Source organism: Sphaeramia orbicularis, chromosome 9, assembly GCF_902148855.1.
Source record: "Sphaeramia orbicularis chromosome 9, fSphaOr1.1, whole genome shotgun sequence".
Taxonomy (NCBI): Eukaryota; Metazoa; Chordata; class Actinopteri; order Kurtiformes; family Apogonidae; genus Sphaeramia; species Sphaeramia orbicularis.
The window spans coordinates 8,631,138-8,638,189 of NC_043965.1; positions in this window are offsets into that span (position 1 = coordinate 8,631,138).

Consider the following 7,052-nt stretch of genomic DNA (forward strand, 5'->3'; position numbering starts at 1 on the left):
GTCACAGTCATAAAAACACACGGTCTGTCTGTAGCTGTAAAAGTCAGTGTTTCCAACTTGGACACTTTGTTGGTATATGTAGTGATTTTTCAGACCCCTCTAGAGCACAGATGTCAAACATGCGGCCCGGGGGCCAAAACTGGCCAGCCAAAGGTTCCAGTCTGGCCCGCAAGATGAATTTACAAAGTGCAAAATGCAAAAATTACCCTGAAGATGTTAACAGTCAAGGGCATCAAACTCAAAAATGATAGCATATTAACCTAGAAATAATGACGCCAAATTTTCTTCTTGGTTTAATGTGAGAAAAATAATATATTACGCCTGTAAATAATGGCAACACCTTTTTTTTCTCTTTAATTTATTGCAAAGAACATTCTGATATCCTTTAACAATAAAATGTGAATAACCTGAACAAATATGAACAACCTGAAATGTAAAAAAAAAAAATGAAGCACAATTTTAACAATTTTCTGCCTGTAACTAAGTGTTTATTGTCTTTGTGGATCCATAATGCACATGTGTAAATGACACATAAAGTGAGGTATAATATTGTTAAAATTGCATTTATTTTTCTTAAGAAATTTGAGTTTTTTCAGGTTATTCACATCTTTTTTGTTTGGATAGTTTATTAAAGTAAGTATTTTCATAATTTAATGGGGTTTTTTTGCACTGAAACAAAGAAAATAAATTTGGAGTTGTCATTATTTATAGGTTATTATGCTATTATTTTACTGGTTCGGCCCACTGGAGATCAAATTGGGCTGATCGTGGCCTCTGAAAGAAAATGAGTTTGAGACCCCTGACGTAGACTGAAAATTAAAAATGTTCTGGTTAAAAATGTTCTGTAAGGTTAAAACCAAACCGAAGAAAATAAAAAAAAAAAAAACTAAACAAATAAATAAATAACCAAAGTAACTCCTCCAGAGTGTCTCCTTTGGGTCACTTTAGTCGATCTCATGTCGTGTAGCAACTTGTAGAAACTTTTAGGACAAACAATAGATACTTTCACTACTGAGGAGTTGGAAACACTGTCTGCAGGGGGCGCTGTCCACCATGTGGAAGCAACACTGTCGCTATTCGTCTTAACACCACTTTAACCCTTTCATGCATGAATTAGGAGAATCTTAATCGAGATGTTCTTCCCGAGTGATTTTTATTCCTCTTTGGGCATGAACAAAAAACAAAAACAATGCGATTGAATTTTTTTTTAATGAACCTAATTTTTCATGGAGTTACAAAAATGTCCACTCAGCTGGACACCATGCGTTTAATTTAAGAAGCAAAGAAACATGTATTTACTGATATACTGTGTGAAAACTATGAAATAAAAACATGTTTAATGCTGCTAATCTGATGTTTTCATACATTTTATCATACTCTAATAAAAGTTATTACTCACTTCGTGGAGATAATATGCAAAAAAACAAACTTTTTGTTTAAAAAAAGAAAAAAAAATCCTGTTAATTACAGTCTGATAACAATTAGCATTTTTTTTACACTCAAACATGTTACTGCAGATGACATTTATTTAGAGCAGCAGAGTTACAGTAATGGTATGAATTGCAGTGTATATGGAACTAAAACAACAAAATCCATGAATATTCACAGGAAATTAGCCTGAGTAAAATTTACTCAAATTGAAGAAAGTTTTACTCTACTCAGATAGCATCTGGTCCCTCTCTTAAAAGAGTAGAAGTTACTCTTTGGGTGGGGCTCTCCAAAATCAATATTGAGCCAGAGTTACTCTTTTTGAGGAAAATTCTTTTGACTCTGGAGAAAATACTCCTGTGTACAAGAGAACACCTTTGAACAGCTGTCCACTGTAGTGACCACTCTGCATGAAAGGGTTAAACTTCAGAGGAATGTTCAACACATTCACAGGTTGTCAGTGTAATCTGTAAAGGTTTCGTCGTGTCATGATTTAAAACCGCAACACTTTTAGCATAAACTTCTGAAAATGAAACTGCGTGAATCTGTTTGTACTTGGAACTTTGACGGACATATTTGTGCCTTTCCCAACCATCCAGACCAACATTAGTAGTAGTTTGTTTGTTTTATTGTTAAAATCAGGACTGCACCACAATAGTAACACAGATTTGTCGATGAATTGTTGAAAAGGTTCTGTTTTATGTTCTTTCCCTTGACTTTGATCTAAAATACGAGATAATTGTCAAGTGCAGAGCTGAGATTATCTGGTATTTTAATCTAAATTTAACCCTCTGGTATCCCGTCCACCAAGGCCCTTACTAAGCACCAAGTGTGCGCTTTTGGCACACTTGTGGAATAATGTCAAAAAAGTTTTCATACAGTTTGTTAAACCCATGGTATTCAGAAAAAGTACTGCTTAGAGGCACTGCACAACGATAGTTCTACAAAGGCATGGACGTAGTTTCTAATGCACCAGGCCTGAGTGGAGTATACACTGCCCTCAGCAGGATGGAACTAAGCAGACAGCTGAGATCCTTCCAATGCGATGCTGTTTCCCCTACAACAAATTATTTAAAGGAGTGATATTTTGCTTTTTACCTCTGCCAGGAGGTATTGTGATCACTTTGCTTTGTGTGTTTGTTTGTTTGTTAGCAACTTTACGGGAAAACTATTATCACCATCTTTACCAAATTGTCCCCACAGATAGGCCTAGGCCCTGGGACCAACCCATTAAATTTTGGACCAAGTAGGCCAAAGTTCAAGGTCACAGCAAGGTCACAAAATCTACAATTTTCCTATCTCTCATCATTTTCGAAAATTCATAAGAAATTCAAAACGACTCCGATTAGCCTCCAATTTGATCCACCTGTAGCTTATAACAATATCTTGTATCTGGCACAAAATTGTCCACATCCACTGTGGAAAGCGGACTCTGTGGACATTTTAATTTCACTTTGAAAATCCCATTTACCACAAATTTTTCATTAGAACTCAACAAATATTAATTGGAATTTAATATAATTGGACATACACATGACTGGTACCAAGCTTCAACTTTGTACGAAATATCGTTCCACTCCATTTCTCTTCTGTTACGCTCTGTTGACTTTTGTTACTTTTTATGCACCATTTTCAAAAAAATCATAAAAAATGCAATTTGTGGAATATCATTAGGAAATTTGTTTTGCACATCCATAGTTTAAAAAGAAATAGTCTATCCACACATGCACACCATTCGGGGTGCTTGGTGGAGGTTTGCATTCGCTGAACACTTGTTTTAAATGGAATTCTTTATTTTCAAACATGTCCCTGTGGTCTACATAAACTGTAAATGCTCTGCTTGGGTCTGAATTCTTCATTCATTCAATTCCACAGGTCCATCTTCAACCCTTTTTCTCAGTAATGACACCAGAAAGGTGGTTTTGAGTGCTGGCCCTTTAAATGCACATGAGCCACTTCAGGCCCCGCCCCCTCCAGGTTATTGGCTGTGCTGCTCTGTCCCGTTCAACCAACAACTGACCATTTTAGGTAATGGGCTCAAAGTTTGGACATATTTTCAGTTTTTACTCCAACCGCTGCTGCTGACAAACAATTATGTCGTACTCGGAGAAATGTTCGTCAGAAGTCTTGACCTTATTTGTGCAAATGTCGTGACGTAACTAGTTATAGATGCAACAAATTAAGCAGGAATTAAAAGAGGTTGTAGAAATCCACTCAATTTTTTTTTTACCAAAATGAATATAAAGATAACTTTGTTGCACCTGAGGGGTTCAAATTCAAACTTTCTGAACTATTAGGGTCCAAATACACAAAGAAATGAACCGAAGACTAATAAAAGTGGATTTAGGTAAATATGAGCCCTTTAAATGATGCAGTAAGTTGCTTTTCATGTATTAAATGGTTATTAATTTAATATGGAGCATAAAGATTGGACTGTGGAGCAACAGAGAGTGATGGGTTTTCCAAGTGTTTAGTGTGTTATGATCTGGTGTGGCTTCAGTTGTTAATTTTCTGCAGAATTATGTGGAAAAATGACTGAAACGCATGGTCTCATAGTATCAAAAAGAACAGTGAAAGCTAATGGTTAAATAAGGCTAAAGCTGAGCATTAGAGTGTCAAATTTTTTGGCCAGACTGTATTTTTGTAGGAGTTTCCCTAAAAGCGCAAATTTCAGGGAGGTGTTTTTCAGAGTTTTATTAAGGTTTTCAGTTGTTGATTTACTACTAATTGTGCCATCGTTTAATGACCCAAAAAGCATGTTTCAACCTATTGTGTCTGCCATTATATTATGCTGCCTTCACGTGCTATAAAAATTGTGGTAAATACTAGTTACGAACTCCAAAATTGCACATGAACACCCCCCTCGTGCCATATTTTCCACTGGAGAAAAAAAATTATACATTCTGCTGCTGTTAGCTGATGATTTTGCACAATTATAGCATACACAATTTGCAAAAATTTTTCCGGGGGGGGGAAAAAAAAAAAAAGTGCTGTATCAAATCAAATGAGTTGTCGGCCTTTTTTTTTTTTTTTTTTTTTTTTTTGGCCAAAATGTTTGTATTTAAATTTTTATCATTTTAACAAACATACAACAAACAACAAACAGTGCATATATCAGATCCATGCAACCTGTTGACTACAGTCACAAACATTATTATGTTTACAAGAAAAAAAAAAATTATACAAAATACAGAAATCTGAGCATCCACCTTTAGAAGCCACAGTGGTAACTTTTTCAATTGTTTGCATTGTCCTCCAATAAATGTAGATTCTTAGCATACACAATGAAAGGACTCCAAACATGTTCAAATGACTCCTGTTTGTCCTTAAGAATACAGGACATTTTTTCTAGTGGAAGGGTAGAAAGCATCTGCCGTATCCACTGACTAACAGTTGGTTTATGAGTTCTTTTCCAAAAAAATGAAATGCATTTTTTAGCAATAAGTAGACTAAAGTCTATACAAATCTGTTCATTTGTTGTATATTTATGTTTTTCTGGATATATGCCAAACAGAAATAACTTTGGGTCTAACATGACTGTGTCAGCCATTTTTATTTTCAGTACGACAGCAAGAGCACTGGAACACCACGCACTTTTAATTTTGAATTGACAAGTGGAAAGGCTCATCTTCCCGATAGCATGTGAAGGCAGCATTAAACACAAAGGAGGTCAAAAAGAACCGATGTTAATATATTTAGAACAGGGGTGTCAAACTCATTTTAGTTCAGTTCTACATTCAGCTCAATATGATCTCAAGTGGGCCGGACCAGTAAAATAGTAAGAGTGAAAAAAGTCCAATTAAATTATGATAGATGGTTCACATCTACAAAAATCGGAGTAACATGAACAACTGGAAACGTCTTCAGAAAAACAACTGCAATTTTAGCAATATTCTGCCTCAGATTATCAGTTTATCATGTGCATTATAACTTACATTACAATTACAAATACACAAAACATTTAATAACAGGGAGAATATCGGTAACATTGCATTTACTTATCTTAAGACATTTCAGATTATTCACATTTTTTCCAAAATAACATTTTTTTAATACGAACATTTTCATGTAATTTTACTTTTTTACACTAAAACAAAGAGAAAATTTGCTGTTTTCATTATTTATAGGTTTAATATGATAATATTTTACTGGTCTGACCCACTTGAGATTTAATTGGTCTGTATGTAGAATCTGAATTAACCCTCTGGTATCCCGTCCACCAAGGCCCTTACTAAGCACCAAGTGTGCCATTTTGGCATGCTCGTGGAATAATGTCAAAAAAAATGTTCATACAGTTTGTTTTTAATTCTTTTACACTTTTTTCTGTTTCATCAACTTGAGCCGTAAATAAAAATGCCAAATACTCAATAACTGTCACATTTTTTAACCCTTTAAATGCTGTGTTTGTAATGTAAACAAACCATTTTTTTGGATGCAAAAAACACAAAAAAATATTTTTTTTCAATATACTACATAAAAAATGGATCACATATTAGATTTTTTTTCATCCTGGCATATGTCAGTGATTAACTCCAACATTGGTTAATTTGCATTATTATTTTTGGCGCTAGGTCAAATATTCAAAAATACTAGCATCTGTCACCAAGTGTACCAAAAAGGCACACCTATAAATCAAACTATTAAATATTATATATTGATTTATTTTCCTGCTCTAATTTGATTTTAGTTTTGTAAATCAAGGTCAGCCCTAATCATACATATCAAATAATCATTCATTTTAGATTTTTTTAACCTTTTAAACGATCTCTTTTCATCATGATGTCACTACATTTTTTGATGCAAAAAACACAAAATATGTTTGTTTGTTTTTTTCAAAATACTACATAAAAATTGGATTACATATTTAATTTTTGCAGCCTGGCATTTGTCAATGATTAACAGCAACATTAACAACGTTAATAAATTAATTTAGACCCTCACCTCTCAAATGAAGCCCAGATATCAGTAAAAGCAGGATTTAGGCCTTAATGGCTTTCGGATCAAAAACAGTGGTTCTAATGGAAGAAATAGTGCGTTTTACGCACACTTGGGAGACAGGTGCTAGTCTTGTAATTTTCTTTTGTTTACAATGTGCAAATTTTAGTTGGTGGACCAGAATTTTAAAGATCATGCAAAAATGAACAACTTTTGAATTCTAACCTTATTTAAATTGTGAAAAATAATATGAGGTTTTTTAACATGAAGTGCAAAGTGTGCCTAAAAAGCACACCCGGATACCAGAGGGTTAAAATGATTTTGACATCCTCGATTGTTAATATCTTCAGTATAATTTTTGTATTTCACAAATCCATCCTACGGGCCAGATTGGATCCTTTGGCGGGCTGGATTTGGCGCCCGGGCCGCATGTTTGACACCTGTGATTTAGAATGATAGAGGAAGGTGTTAACAGATCAACAGGACTATCAAAAAGAAGTGAAGTAGAAGTTGTATTTTAACAGAAAATCATAAAATCCCACTTTGCATCAAAAAACTTGAAAAATAAATATTCAGCTCAATTTCGTTAAAAGTTTCCAGTGCTTACATGTTACTAATATTAAAAAAAAAAAAACAACAATATTCCACCCACCATATTATAGAATAAATGCATCTATGGTTCAGGTGCT